Source organism: Phyllobates terribilis, unplaced genomic scaffold, assembly GCF_046119375.1.
Source record: "Phyllobates terribilis strain yellow unplaced genomic scaffold, ASM4611937v1 Scaffold_11__3_contigs__length_659146591, whole genome shotgun sequence".
Taxonomy (NCBI): Eukaryota; Metazoa; Chordata; class Amphibia; order Anura; family Dendrobatidae; genus Phyllobates; species Phyllobates terribilis.
In genome coordinates this window covers 149,454,621-149,468,335 of record NW_027362771.1, presented here as the reverse complement: position 1 = coordinate 149,468,335, position 13,715 = coordinate 149,454,621, and positions in this window count along the sequence as shown.

The window sequence follows — 13,715 nt, the reverse complement described above, 5'->3', positions numbered from 1 at the left end:
TTGGCAGCATCAAGATATATCAGATTTTTATGATCCGTAAGAACCTGAACGGGAAATTCCGCACCTTCCAAGAAGTGGCGCCAGTGTTCAAATGCGAGTTTAATAGCCAATAATTCCCGATTACCAATATCGTAATTCAATTCAGTCTCCGAAAATTTTTTTGAAAAAAAGGCACAGGGATGTAATCCATCCCCGTTATCCTGAGACAATACTGCGCCAACCCCCACAGAGGAAGCATCAACCTCAACCAAAAACGGCCTAGTAACATCAGGCTGCATAAGGATGGGAGCAGAGGTGAACCTCTCCTTGAGATACACAAAAGCTTCAATGGCCTCAGAAGACCACTGAACCGCATCAGCACCTTTCCTGGTGAGATCAGTCAGAGGTTTGACAATACTAGAAAAATTTTTTATGAATTTTCTATAGTAATTGGCGAAACCCAAAAACCTCTGTATCGATTTCAAACCAATAGGCCTAGGCCATTCCTGCACAGCCTGAACCTTAACCGGATCCATCTCAAAACCTTTGCTGGAGATAATGTAGCCCAAAAAACTAATTCTCTGTACAGCGAACTCACATTTCTCCAGCTTAGCAAAAAGCGAATTGTCCATTAATAACTGTAATACCTCACGCACGCTCCGCCAATGAGACTCCAGATCTGGCGAATAAATCAAAATGTCATCCAAATACACAACCACATTTTTACCGATCAAAGGTCTAAGGATGTCATTAATCAGATTCTGAAAAAATGCAGGAGCATTAGTAAGACCAAAAGGCATAACCAGATTCTCAAAATGACCCACAGGAGTGTTAAAAGCAGTCTTCCATTCATCACCCTCCTTCATGCGCAACAGATTGTATGCCCCCTTAAGGTCAATTTTAGAGAACCACTTGGCCCCCAATAACTGGTTAAACAGATCAGGAATCAATGGCAGTGGGTAAGGATTGCGTACCGTAATTTTGTTAATCTCACGAAAATCCAGACAAGGACGTAAACCGCCGTCCTTTTTTTTTACAAAAAAAAATCCAACCGCCACAGGAGACTTAGAGGGCCTAATGTGACCGGCGGCCAAACTTGTCTGTATGTATTCCTCCAAAGCCTTCCTCTCAGGAATAGTAAGGTTAAATAAACGACTTTTAGGAAGAGTCGCTCCAGGGACAAATTCAATAGAACAATCATAGTCTCTATGGGGAGGCAAAACCTGCGATTCTTTCTCAGAAAAAACTCTCCAAAAATCCTGAATAGGAACAGGCAATTCTCCCCTATCCAAAGCTGCAATACGCCCGTTACAACACTTGTCATAACATTTATGGCTCCAGGATTTAATTTCACTGGTAGACCAATCCAGTACAGGATTGTGAAATTTTAACCAGGGCAAACCCAATATTACTGGAGAAGGCAAGTTATTCAACACTACCAAATCCAATTTCTCATGGTGAACACCATTAATAGTGAGAGGAAATTTACTGGCCTTGAGAGTAATATTCTTCAAAGGGGAGCCATCCACAGAAACCACAGCAATGGGGGATGATAAAGGTTCAGGTTTTAAATTGAGTTTTTCCACGAATCCCCCATCAATTACATTCAGTGTAGACCCGCAATCAACAAACACCCGAAATTCCATTAATTTTTCCTGAGCAATCGTGGAAGCAGCTAAAAATATACCCTTGGAATTTAAACAGGCAATACGGGCGTGACTGACCATTTTTTTTTCTTTCTTCATACGAAGCTCACAGCCTTTAATCAAATGACCAGATTTTCCGCAATAGAAACACAAGCCTTCCGAAAAACGACGGTCTTTTTCTTGAGAGCGAGGTGCCACCGATCCAATCTCCATCGGTTCACCACTGTTAGTACACACATTATCATAACCAGAAACTGACATAGCAGAGGATTTGCTCTCATTAACCCTAGCACGCAGTCTTCTATCCACCCGTATAGCTAATTGCATAGCCTGTTGCAAATCCTCAGGTGTAGGATAAGCAATTAGCAGGTCTTTAACCCTTTCACTGAGCCCAGCAAGAAATAGACTTTTCAGAGCAGAATCGTTCCACCCTGTTTGAGTCGACCAACGACGGAAATGAGTACAATATTTTTCAACATTACCTGATCCTTGTTTTAAACGTCTCAACTCAGTCTCAGCTGATGCGACACGGTCAGGATCATCATATAATAGTCCCAAAGCAGAAAAAAAACTATCCACTGATCTGAAGCATGAATCACTAGGTTGCAAAGAAAAGGCCCACTCCTGAGGCTCTTTGCGCAAAAGTGACATTATGAACCCTACGCGCTGGGATTCATCCCCAGAGGACTTAGGTCTCAAACGAAAATACAATAAGCAAGCATTTTTAAATGAAAAAAATTCTCGGTGTTCACCAAAAAATAAATCCGGCTAACATACCTTAGGCTCCAAGAAATGTGCTCCAGGACAGTTACTCACGTGCTGACGGAGCTCGGCCACCTCCAGAGAGAGTCCCTGCAGGCGATGAACCAAATCCTGAACCGACACCATGATGGAACAGAAAAATCTTTCCTTAGAGAATTTGCTGGCTGGACTTACTGTTATGTTCTGCTACCAGAGCTAAGGAAAGAGAGGAGATCTGTCCCTACGATAGAACTCAGCTTAATCCCTACGATGTAACAGGGGACCTGATCCTGCGATCAGACCTGCTAAAGTCCTAAGCTAGTCTGTACGGAGACCTATAGATGTGGGGAGGGAATCCCTACAAGTACTAAGGACTGGGAGGAATATGGGACACCTCCTAACAGAAATAGTAGCAGACAGACGAACAAACAAAATATATAGAACATAGAGGTCAGTAGACCAAGCAAACTAACAGAGTTAGATACAGAGCACAGGCTAGCTAGAAAGTAGATATACAATGAAGTCCAGCAAAGCCAGAAGGGCGGAGCAGGATTAAATAGGCCAACAAGGTCATGTGACCAGCAAAGGAAAAAAAAACCTAACAGCAAGGTTCTAACAGTTCCCATGCTTTACCTTATGCTTGCCACATCGACGGGGCAACTGACGCTCTGATTAATGGCATCAACTATTCTCCACTAGATCCCATAGGGCGGCTGGGCAATTGTTGCCCGATGGTTGGGCGTTCAGGAGGAGCTCTGTGAAAATCTGCCAATTGAATTGTGATAAAGCGTTAGCAGCAGCGTTAGACCCCTCAGCATCGTGGCTAGCGCGGACCCATACATTGTGTTTTAGGCACAGGAATGCTAGCCGGCGTAGTAGGCCTAGCACTGGGAGAGACGATGATGCCATATTATTAATGAAGTGCGCTAGGCTGGTGTTTTTTGTTATGAAGAGTATATTTTTGTTAGCCAGGCGCACCCCATATTTCTATTGCTACCACTATTGGAAACAGTTCCAGGACTGTCTGTTTTTTTGTCAGCACTTGTTCTGCCCAATACGGAGGCCATAAGCTTGTGCACCATTGGTTATTTAAAACCAAGCAATGTGAACTGAGGTCTAAGATGGTAGACATGCAAGAATTAGGAGCATGTTCACACTAGCAAAAAGAAGCAAAACCTACAAAAGACAAAAGACAAAAATATATCTCATACCCTACCATCATTATATATAAATGTAAAGCAAAGTTGCATAATAAATATAGGGTACTTAGTGAACTATTTTTGATCAAAAAAAGTATACAAGCCGTCCCACCAGCGGCAAGGTGACCCTAAATTGGGACGTACCTATACTGCCTATATTAAAAACCTTACTGTATATCAAAGTTGAAGTAATGCATATAAAAGGGTAGACAAATAGGACCGGGTCCCAACTCCAGACCACCCAGGCCCGTGGTAAGCTACATATATACCAGTCAGCTCAACAAAGGGGATGCCACACCCTTAAATTGCACAGAATGCAAACAAGACAAAAAACCAAGCAATGTGAACTGAGGTCTAAGATGGTAGACATGCAAGAATTAGGAGCATGTTCACACTAGCAAAAAGAAGCAAAACCTACAAAAGACAAAAGACAAAAATATATCTCATACCCTACCATCATTATATATAAATGTAAAGCAAAGTTGCATAATAAATATAGGGTACTTAGTGAACTATTTTTGATCAAAAAAAGTATACAAGCCGTCCCACCAGTGGCAAGGTGACCCTAAATTGGGACGGTACCTATACTGCCTATATTAAAAACCTTACTGTATATCAAAGTTGAAGTAATGCATATAAAAGGGTAGACAAATAGGACCGGGTCCCAACTCCAGACCACCCAGGCCCGTGGTAAGCTACATATATACCAGTCAGCTCAACAAAGGGGATGCCACACCCTTAAATTGCACAGAATGCAAACAAGACAAAAAACCAAGCAATGTGAACTGAGGTCTAAGATGGTTGCTTCTTTTTGCTAGTGTGAACATGCTCCTAATTCTTGCATGTCTACCATCTTAGACCTCAGTTCACATTGCTTGGTTTTTTGTCTTGTTTGCATTCTGTGCAATTTAAGGGTGTGGCATCCCCTTTGTTGAGCTGACTGGTATATATGTAGCTTACCACGGGCCTGGGTGGTCTGGAGTTGGGACCCGGTCCTATTTGTCTACCCTTTTATATGCATTACTTCAACTTTGATATACAGTAAGGTTTTTAATATAGGCAGTATAGGTACCGTCCCAATTTAGGATCACCTTGCCGCTGGTGGGATGGCTTGTATACTTTTTTTGATCAAAAATAGTTCACTAAGTACCCTATATTTATTATGCAACTTTGCTTTACATTTATATATAATGATGGTAGGGTATGAGATATATTTTTGTCTTTTGTCTTTTGTAGGTTTTACCATTGGTTATTTAGTATCGCTGCATATCCGCCTGATTCTGCCGCCCTAGTGAATAATCTTGAATGTTGGACTGTTCTGCTGACATAAATAATGTGTGACCGTTGAATGATTATAAGAAGGTCTTCCACACCTCTAAGTCCGCCCGTAGCTGCCTGCTGATTCTGATTGTATGACTCGGTTTAGATGCCCCTTTTGTTGCGGGCGATAAATGAAGAGAAAAAACCCTTCCGACTGGCATCACCTGGCTCGCAAACACGAGGAGACCTAGTAATACTTGCATCTGCTGTAGTGTTACTTTCCATACTGCGCAAAAAACCTAGGTCAGGTGTAATGTTTTGGTATTTTTTCCCATGGGAGGCGGAACAACCTTGCTGTGGAGTTGATTTCGATGCCTAAGAACGATTTTTTTTAGTTGTGGGGCCTATGTTTTTGGTTGGGCATAATGGGACTCCAAACCGACGGGAGATGTTTGTGAATTTGTTGAGTAAGGGGCAGCGAAAGTGGATGACCAATCGCCACATGGCAGAAAAAGAAAGGAAAAAATCAGCTCACCCACCTAGAAGATCTACAGCACGGAGCCAGGAGTGCTACCAGACGAACATGAGGAACCAGGAAGATCCAAATGAACAAATCTTCTAAAATCCACTTTTTATTGGGTCATACAAAAAATATTTTAAAAGTCCACCTTGGAGAAGAACAGCAAACGCGTTTCGAACTAAAGGTTAATCTTAATCATTGCATAGCAAAAAAACAGCAAGTAAGTGGTATTTATATGTCATGTCCTGCTATGCACCTGTTCAAGGCTGAGTTAATCAGAAATTTAAACACACATACCATGTTAAAATCGTATAGCATAGAAACAATGCATATAAATGTAAATAATCCAAAAGAAAAAGAAAAGAAGCAAAAAGAAACATATATATAATAATAATCTATAAATGATCATTCATAATGATACATCAAATCATGTCTGATGTTTAAACCCGCTGGTACACGTGTATTTAAAGTATAAATCCACCAACTTTCTCTATTAAGGAGCTTTCTCCTATAATCATCCACCAAATCTCCACCAATCGCCACGGCCCACGGAGGGGACACCACAATCAGTGAATCCTTCCTTATTTAGTATAGAGTCTACCAATACTTTGGGCGTATTAGCCCAGCTGTGAAGCAAGCTGCACCGCCTGTGTATCTAATAATAATTTTTAACTGCATCTAGCCTAGGCAGACTGTGGGGACCCCCAATCAAACCCAGACGCTCTGCATCTAACCCAGCCAATCATTTGATAGTATTGCTAGTAGCAGAGTCACATGGGCTCTAAACCTTGCATATCCTGTGCATTTTTTCAGATCGATAAGGATGACCCAACTCGTGTTATCTGTAACATTTGTCGCCAAAAGCTAAGTAGAGGCCAAAAAATCCATAGCTTGAGTACTTCATGCATGAACCGTCACACGGATATGAAGCATAAGTTGCAGTGCGAAGCTCACTGTGCTACAATGCGGCCTAGCTGGCCGGGACAACCACCATTTGCCCCACCTGTGTCATTCTGGGGAGACTAAAAGCTTGAGGATTTTGGAAAATCACCTCACCAACCATTTTAAGCAACTCTGAGACAATTGATGCCACTTAAGTGGTGTCTGTGCCACAATTTTGGGAAAAAATGGAGATTTTTTTTGGAGTCCCCTTGCTGTGTTTTACATGATGTTGCCATCGTCAATTCCAGGTGGGTCGGGTCTCCCCCCCCCTTTTTAACCATAAGAAACGACATACACTATGGCTTGGGGTTGAGTCTGAAGAGCTGTTTACTCATACTATTGCCTGGGAATCAGAGGTCTGCTCCAAAGCTTCAGTGTCTGCTAGTCAGCGGAGTAGCCACCGCCTGTAGATCTAATTACAATTTTTTTTTTCAAATTCAAGTTTTTTTTTATTTTTGTGTTGAAAAAGTACAAGAAAATACGATATGCATAGTAAAAGGGGTAGTATAACTATAAATCTATGCATAACGACAGTACATTGGGGGGTACAGGGAGGGTTTTCCATCAATATCAAGCATGTATTTTTCCATATGAAAGATAGAGAGAGAGGGAGCGGACCACGGCAGACCACCAACCAATAGAGTGCGATTATGATCATTGTTGTGCCGACATCACGGATAACTTTAGTTGGGGGCTAGATGGTAGGCGTCAGAGTTTTGCAAATCAATCCAATCCCTCCAAATCACACAGTATCTATCAACATCAGCCGGTGAGATGGCAATCAAATGCTCCATCCTATTAAGAAGGGAGATCTCTGCAAACCATTCCTCCACAGTGGGTGGGTCTCTGCTTTTCCAGTGTCGTGGAATGACATTCTTAGCCACCTGTATTAGGTAGCCTATTTATGACCTTTTATAACTACGTATACTTATTGGTAACATTGATAAAAGGAGGGCTTCTGGCGTATTAGGGATAGTCAAACCAGTTATTTTCTCAATCATGGGAACCACCTTTTCCCAAAATGCATTTATTATAGGGCATGCCCACCATATGTGTGACATTGTCCCTTCCCCCTCCCCACATCTCCAACATCTATCTGAGACCACTGGATACCATCTATGAGGGACTGCTGGTACCCAGTACCATCTAGAGATAATTTTGAAGGAGGTTTCCTGAGCTTTGGACCCTATTGACGTTTTATGTGTTAGGAATAAACATTTATCCCATTGTGAGTCAGAGAAGGACTTCCCCAGTTCCCTTTCCCATGCACCGCAGAATCCTGGCCTATTGTCAGTTACCTGGGCAATGAGGAGATTATACAGTAGGGAGATGGAGTGTGTAGGGGGTGACAATGATAGGCTCAATTTTTCAAAGTTTGTGAGATCTCTAAGAAGAGGTGTGCGATTCTTCATAGTTGAATAGAAGTGTTGTAACTGGCTATATTCAAAATTAGCCTTCGGGGAAGTGGCTCTTCCCTGTAACAAGTCATTGAGGGGGAGCAGCGAAGTATTGGAGAATGGAGATGACATGAGAAAATAATATCGGATGGGATTTATTTGAACCGAGAAATCTATTTGCAGATAGTCCTGGCGGGAAACCTGGATTATCTGAAATCGGTAGCACGGGGCCCTGGGGGTCGATTGAGAATAAGCTTTTTTTTGGGATCTCAAAGCCAAAGCAGTGGCATAAGTACTATATGACATGAGGCCAAGAGAGGGGACAATTAAATGGGTGCACCATGGGAGAGTGGTAAGAGCTTTAGGACAAATGGATTGAGCTATTTTGACCCACAAATTCCCCTCCGAATGATGGAAGAAGTCCAGGATTCTAGCATGTACTGCTGCCATGTAATACCTTCTACAATCCGGAAGGCTAAGGTCCCCCCTTTTGTTTGTGTCTGATCAGAACGTCCCCCCGAATGCGTGGACGCCCACTTGCCCAGATAAATCTGCAAAAGCTACTGCGTAATCTTTTCCAAAAATTTGAGGGAATTACCACGGGAATGGTTTGGAAGAGGTATAAGAGTTTAGGAAGGACGTTCATTTTTAGTGTATTTATTCTGCCGAACCAGGAAAAATCCTTCATCGGCCAAGAAGTAAGATCTCTATGGAGTTGTTCAATTAAGGGTCCAAAATTAAGATAAAATAGACAGGAGAGGTCTCTATGAATACGAATTCCTAAGTATTTGATACCCTGTGAGGGCCAGGCAAAGGGAAAGTTGGACTGGATGGAATACTGTATGGATTTGGGGAGGGAGACATCGAGGGCCTCAGACTTCGCTGCATTGATTTTAAAATTTGACCATGTACCAAAGTGATCTAATTCAGCCATAACAGCAGTGATGGATATATGTGGTTGAGTGATATATACTAGGACATCATCAGCAAATGCAGAGCACTTGTACTCTGTGCCTCCCACCTCAATCCCCCTAATATTGGGGTTATCGTGAATTGATGAGAGCAGGTGCTCCATCACTAGGATGTATAAGAGAGGGGACAGAGGACATCCCTGCCTTGTCCCATTGGTGATTATGAAAGGTGATGATAATGTTCCATTTATCTTCAGCCTAGCTGACGGATTGCGATACAGGGCCATGATTTTGGCTATAAATGGGTCCCCTACCCCAAGCTTTTTAAGAGAATAATATATGGTGTGCCAGGAGACTCCATGGAATGCTTTCTCAGCATCCAACGAGAGTATCTAATTACAAATTTTTAACTGCATCTAACCCAAGCAATACTTTGGGCCAAGTAGCAGTGTCTGCTAGTCAGCAGATTAACCCAGCTGTTAAGCAAGCTACACCACCTGTAGTTTGGACACTTAATTTTTTAAAGGAAATTGTTCGGGCCCCCGGGACACTCAGTGAAGAGCATCGGGGAGGCACCTCAAGGCACAGGGGCTGGGACTGGCGGTTGGACGCCTTGCGGTGGACCGCCAAGCTCGATCCTTATAAAACCTTTTTAACTGCAGCAGCTTTAGTGGACGCTACTGGAGCTGAAATTACCGCGGCTGCTGGCATGAGACTTGCCCTCCAATAGATCCTTGTAAAAGGATTTAAAGTGTACTCATTCAAATTAGAGAGACAATTTAAATTAAAAAGATTAGACCTGCCTCCACCGCAGGGGGGTTCGCTCGACCCACCAGCGGACAGGCACCAGTATTGGGAGAGGGGGGCTGGCCGTCAGGGTCCACCGCAGCTCTGGCACAAACCCGGCGACACGGAGGTCGCACGGGCAGGAACGGACTGGCCGTGTCAGCTTCGCACTTTTTTGGTTTTAGAAGGGCATGACATGCCTATATCTGTGTCTCCCCCTCCTTTTACTCCTCCACCTCTTTTCTTTTCACATGACTATATGTACTTGTCACTTTTCCATGTGTTAGTTGTGTCTTCTGAGCAGTTTGTCAGCTTTTGGACACCTTTGAAGTGTTTTCTATGTGTTTTCTATGTGTTTCTATGTGTTTTTGTTTGCCTGCCATTGGTTTTAACGGTGTTCGAAGGTGTTCGACGAACAGTTCGGCGAACATACAGGTGTTCAACGAACCGAACCGAACTCGAACACAACGGGGGTGGCTCAACACTACTATTAATGAACAGCTTTTCCCGTCAAAGACTCGCTGCTGTTTTCTGCAATACATTGCAACAAAACCAGACAAGTTTGGCATCAAGTTTTGGGTGGCTTGCGACTTGAAATCAAAGTACATCTGTAATGTCCTCCCATATCTTGGCAAGGACCCCAGTCGTCCCAGCGGGGAGAGACTGTCCGAAACTGTTGTGATGAGGCTGATGGAACCATTCATGGACAAGGGCAGAACTGTAACCACGGACAATTTCTTTACATCATTGTCACTTGCACAACGACTGCTTAGCCGGAAAACCACTATCCTCGGCACAGTCAAGAAGAGTCGCCGGGAAATTCCTCAATCCGCTAGACAGATGAACCGCACTGAATTCACCACTCAGGTGTTTTCAACCACTGGTGCCACACTGACAGTGTATGCACCCAAATGAAAGAATGCTGTCTACATTCTCAGCAGCATGCACAGCGTGGTTGAGACTGAGGATACTAACAAAAGGAAGGCAAACACGGTCACACAATACAGCCACACAAAGTGCAGTGTGGATGTAATGGACCAAATGGTGTGGGAGTACAGCGTGCGTGCAGGAACACGGAGATGGCCAGTTGCCATGTTCTACAACATGATTGACATGGCAGCACTGAATGCTCATGTTCTTTAACAGGCATGCACTGGGGTGCAGGAGAGACGTGTGGATTTCCTGGTTGAGCTTGCAAAAGAGTTAGGTGGCTCTCATGTGACTGAAAAGAAGGCACGCAAGGAGAAACTCCTTCGGCAACAACCTTCCACACCCAGCCCTGGCAAAAGGGCGAAGTGTCAGGTCAACAATCGATGCACGAACAATTGTGCAACTGAGAGATGTGTTGACTGCTACAAATACACGTGTGGCAAATGTACCAGGGACATACCCAGGCAGTGCCAGGTATGTTCCGACAGTGCAGACAGACTGCTGAGTGAGTGCTGAAATGGTAGTCACACAAGAAGGACATGCCACTCACACACACACACGCAGCCCCCCACTGCAGCCTATTTTATCCTTTTATGCGTGCTCCTTTACTCCCTTACCGCCATGTATTTGTCTTTACCCTTTCCCCCCCTCCCCTCTTCCCACTTCTCCTCCCCAACATCCCTCCCTGTTGTATAATTTGATGATATTGTTTTCTTGTTCACTGTCTTGTCACATTTGTTTGGCTATGCCGCTTATACACTGCTCATCTTGAAAATGTGACTATTGTTCGATGTTGGTGTGAAATAACCCTTTATTGAAAATAAAAAAAAATAAATAAATAAAAAGCATGGAAACAAATAACAGTTGTTCTTTTGTATATTTTTCACACTGAAATTTCAGTCCTCTTGTGTGAATTTCGCGCAAAAGAAAAATCGCACAAAAAAATCGCAGCCCATTCAAGTCAATGAGTGCGAAAAAAAAAAATCGCAAAAAAATCGCAGCTACTTACGATTTTTTGCGATCTGTCCCATTGGTCATATAGATCACTCCTCTGGGATTTTTTCGCACTAAAAAAATCGCACTAAAAAAATTGCAAGAAAATCGCACCTATGAAAAAAATCGCACGAAAAAAATCGCAGGTGTGCTTGGTGCCATTGAAATACATTGGCAAATCGCAGAAAAAAAATCACATCGCACGACCAAGCCTGGCTGTAGGTTCAGCGGTGTGAGCCACAGATCTGCCTGCTCTTTCAGAGCTGTCCACAACTCTTCAGCATTGTGTGGTTTTTCACCTAAGCATATTAGCTTCAGCACAGCCTGTTGCCGCTTGGCCGAGGCAGTGATGCAGTGTTTCCAGCTTGTGACTGATGTGGTCATTTTGGAGATGGAGGCTGAAGAGGAGGAGGAGGCTGAGGAGGATGAGGTGCAGGAGCTGTAGACCGTGGGGGCAACTCTGATTGACCTAGGGCCCGCAATCCTTGGCGTCGGGACGACGTGTTCCGTCCCAAGGTCCGACTGTGTCCCGGCTTCCACTATGTTAACCCAGTGTGCCGTCAGCGAGATGTACCGTCCCTGCCCACAAGCACTTGTCCACGTGTTCGTGGTTAGGTGGACTTTACTGGTAACTGCGTTGTTGAGAGCATGGCTAATGTTTTGGGACACGTGCTTGTGTAATGCGGGGACGGCACACCGGGAGAAATAGTGGCGGCTGGGGACCGAGTACCAAGGGACGGCCGCCGCCATCAGGTTGCGGAATGCTTCCGTCTCCACGAGCCTAAAAGGCAACATTTCGAGCGCAAGTAGTCGTGAAATGTGAGAATTTAGTAGTGTGGCCTGTGGGGCGTTGGCTGCATATTTGTGACACAGACAAATTTTTTTTTTTTGGGGGGGGGGCCCAATTAGAGCTCTGCTATGGGGCCCCATGACTTCTATGTACGCCCCTGCTGACAACGTATATGTGAGCCGTGTGACGGAGAAAAGACAGTTTTAAATACCTGGCCTGTAGGTAACTATTTTGAAAAGCAATCTGGTGTCAATTGCTTCACTGACACACTGAATTTTTTTTTAATGGAGGCCAGAAATGGCAGTATTTTCTGAAAACGTATATGTGTGGCGCCTCTGAGGGTTCGGTCGCCACAGAGGTACTGCATCTCACCCAGAGGTGTGGTATCTCACTCTCAGGTAAGGAAGGAGTACGGCTCGGGACCCTAACACCTGCATCCAACACATACCCGCAGCGGGGGCAGGGCGAGATTGCTCCTAAGGGAGAGCACAGTCCCGGGTCCCTAGCTGGGGGGAGGAGCTATGTAGTGGGTGTGGGTGGGGGAAGAAGCTTAGGGGAGCACATGAGAGGTAGGTATAAAAGAGAGAAGCCATCTTGAAATATCAGATCAGTCAGAGGAGGAGAAGTCAAAGGAGCAGAGGCTCTGCATGAGCTCTGCTCGGGAGGCGGGCCTAGCCTGAGAGGCCTAGGACTGAAAGAGAAGGAGAGAGAGGAGCAGGAAGGGCTCCAGGTACGAGGAAGGGACCCCAGGGGTAAGGGTAGTGCTGGAGGCCACCCGTACGCCCGAATCCACTAGGAGGTGGAGGGGTCAGGCCACACAAAGGGGACTGGTCCCTTAACTAGCAGAAGATTGCATATCTCAGCTAGAAACCGGAGGCTGCAGTATTTCAAGTCCTGCAGCCAACAGTCCATATCAGTCTCACGAAGAAGGTAGCCATAGATGACCCAGGGGACGAAACAGAAGTCGCCCGACAAGGCCCGCGGGTACCGGATTGGGACACTAGGTATCAGGTGCAGGGAGACGGCCAGGGAGAGAACACACAGAAGGGGGTCCCGTTAAGTACTCCGGAGATATCTGGGGGTGGACTGAACCCCTCCCTGAGTAAGCACAGGACGACGTGGGAAGTTACCCTGGCCCTGATAACTTGGAGTCTGAAAATCGTGAGTAAAATGCTGAAGACTACACCCCACTGTCTCTGTGATTATTCTCTGCGCCATCACCCCTGCACTACAATGCTCAGCATCACCTATAACATCTACACTGCCCTGGAGCTAAGCTCTACCTGTGGAGAGCCACACCAGCTTTGCTGCACTAACATCAGCTCCAGAGGACCTGCTCCGCAGCAGCGGCTCCCTTTATAAAATCCCCTGTAAATAATACCCCTTTTAATGACCGCCCTGGGTCATGGACCGGGTCACCGCCAAGTGTCATCTTCCCTAGCAACGACCGGCCTGGCACAGAGTACCCCATTGCCCAGGGGGTGCATCATCTTTGGCGTCATGAACAGGATATGAGCCCACCCGTTATCACCGGGTATTGTGCGCCTAGAGACTGTGTTCTATACTGAATGTGGCGCCCGCCCCAGAAGAACGGGCGCCATTATGTGCGAGCCAAAAGACA